General features: G+C 42.9%; 1 long non-coding RNA gene across 1 annotated transcript; it reads left to right on the plus strand.

Annotated features, from left to right (window-relative positions):
* Positions 1 to 208: 208 nt before the first annotated feature.
* Positions 209 to 1643, plus strand: LOC122005775. The gene is made up of 3 exons (XR_006118537.1): positions 209 to 975; positions 1044 to 1144; positions 1348 to 1643. It is a non-coding gene; the product is annotated as an uncharacterized LOC122005775 (long non-coding RNA).
* Positions 1644 to 1970: the final 327 nt, after the last annotated feature.

Raw genomic sequence — 1970 nt, forward strand, 5'->3', positions numbered from 1 at the left:
CAAATTTAAATAATAAATTTTATTGGACAAAAAATCTTATTGGATTTTTCAGGAATATTTAGAAATTTTTTGGGATTTAAACGGAGGTCGTATGACCCATTTTGAGGGGATGGATTCGGAGCTAGTTAGAGGCCTGTTTGGAATACCCATTTAAATAGGAGTTGATTTGGGAATGGACTTAGGCTTTAATTAATCTAACCTAGGTTTTTTTTTTTAATTTCTTTTCCTTTTCTCCTCCCCGAATTCGCCCGAACTCTCCCCCTTTCCCCGATCTCCTCTCCCGAGCCCTCTCTCGCACGACCTTTTCTTCCCCGATCACGAGTCTTCTTCTTCTCGAGACCTCTTGCGATTTCTCTCTCGGGCGATCACCGGCGCCGACAACCCTAGCTCTGGTTCGGTCGTCGCCCTCTCCCTTCTCTCTTGTCGTCGTGCCCTAGATTGCCGACGCCGAGTCTTGCTCGCCGAGATGCCTCCAGCACACCTTCATCGCCAATCAGGGGAGCATCTGTTGGCGCAAATCCGGTCGCCAATGATTCTTCTTCGACCTCCAGCGAGAGATGCCTATTCCCTTTTGTGCGCCACCAACCAACGCGTGGATCGACACCAACCCAAGTCGCGGACATCTGGTGCTCACTTGAAGCTGTGTGCATGAACCGGAGATGAGGTTACTAGCTTTGATCGCCGTGGCCAGCCGTTGTCCTCTTCCTTACGCAACTGTGCCCAAGATCGGACCCCTCCACTCCGACCAATTGGTGCTGGTGATTGTGGCTTCATTGCGGTTGTCCTTCCCTTGCCAAGAAGTGTCTATAGAGGGATTTTTGGCTACTTATGGCTTGTTGCAATCACTGGACCTCTACTTTGACCATTGTCTTGCCCAAGATCCAGTGCTGGACATCATTTTCTGGTTCTGATATGAAGTTGCTGGACATCTTCCAAACATCATCGATTTGGCTAGAAATCAGGATTCAACAGAGGGTAAGTTGGTTGATTTCAGTTGATGGATTGAGGTTTAAATCTAATGCTCGATGTTGATTGTGTATTAGGATATTGTTTGGGAGTTCAGCAGTCTCATCTTGCCCTAGTTACCAATTTCCAACAGCCAACATTTTCGGCTTTGGATCAACCACGGTGCATCCGAAATTGGGTAAGTTTTGGAGTTGATTTTTAATGGTTAATTGGTGAATGATTTATGTAAATGGATACATAATTGTTATTGGTATGAGTTGGATTGATTAGAGTTTGTATTGGGTTAATTATTTCAATTAGAGTTTTCCCTAACTAGATTGGGGAATTTTATTTAGCTATTTGCTACCTATGTAATTGGCTAAAGGTATTATGTGATCACAGGATTTGGGATTGAGGTGAGTGTCTCGATGTGGGATTGGTCTATCTGACGCGATCGACAGATAAAGGCGGGTATTTCTTCCTTTGCCTTTATGTATTTTCTTTGAGCTTAGTGCATGGTTGTTATTTGCCGGATTAGGTTACTTTACCTTATATCGGGTTCATTTGCTGTTCTTCCTACTTGATACTTTTGCTTGAGCTTAGAGATGATCTAGTTATATCATATACAGTCTCAACTCTTGATTTCTACTCTGCTGTGATTACGCGTGTAGAGTATGTATTGTAGGGATTGTCGAGTGATTAGATTTACCATGCTGATTTTGCATATAATGTGGATTGTACGTAGCTTGGTATGTGTTTTAGGAGTCATCATGTTGACCGTACATCTATGTTTTTAGGTACCAGGTTGGTTTTGGTGTCGCTTGGAGTATCTTGTCTGTTGGTCCTTACATCACCTCAGAAGATCTGTCTCCACTTGTATTTATGTTGTTTTGATATACGGAATTTGTGTATTTGACTTTGTATTCCGGTGTTATACCTGGAGTGTTTTGTGTTGTTGTGTGGTGTAAGCCTAGCCGGCTAGCAGTTTTTGTGTTATGGATTGTTTTTTTGTCATTTTCCGTTGT

The sequence above is a fragment of the Zingiber officinale genome, chromosome 7B (genome assembly GCF_018446385.1).
Source record: "Zingiber officinale cultivar Zhangliang chromosome 7B, Zo_v1.1, whole genome shotgun sequence".
In the NCBI taxonomy this organism is placed as follows: domain Eukaryota; kingdom Viridiplantae; phylum Streptophyta; class Magnoliopsida; order Zingiberales; family Zingiberaceae; genus Zingiber; species Zingiber officinale.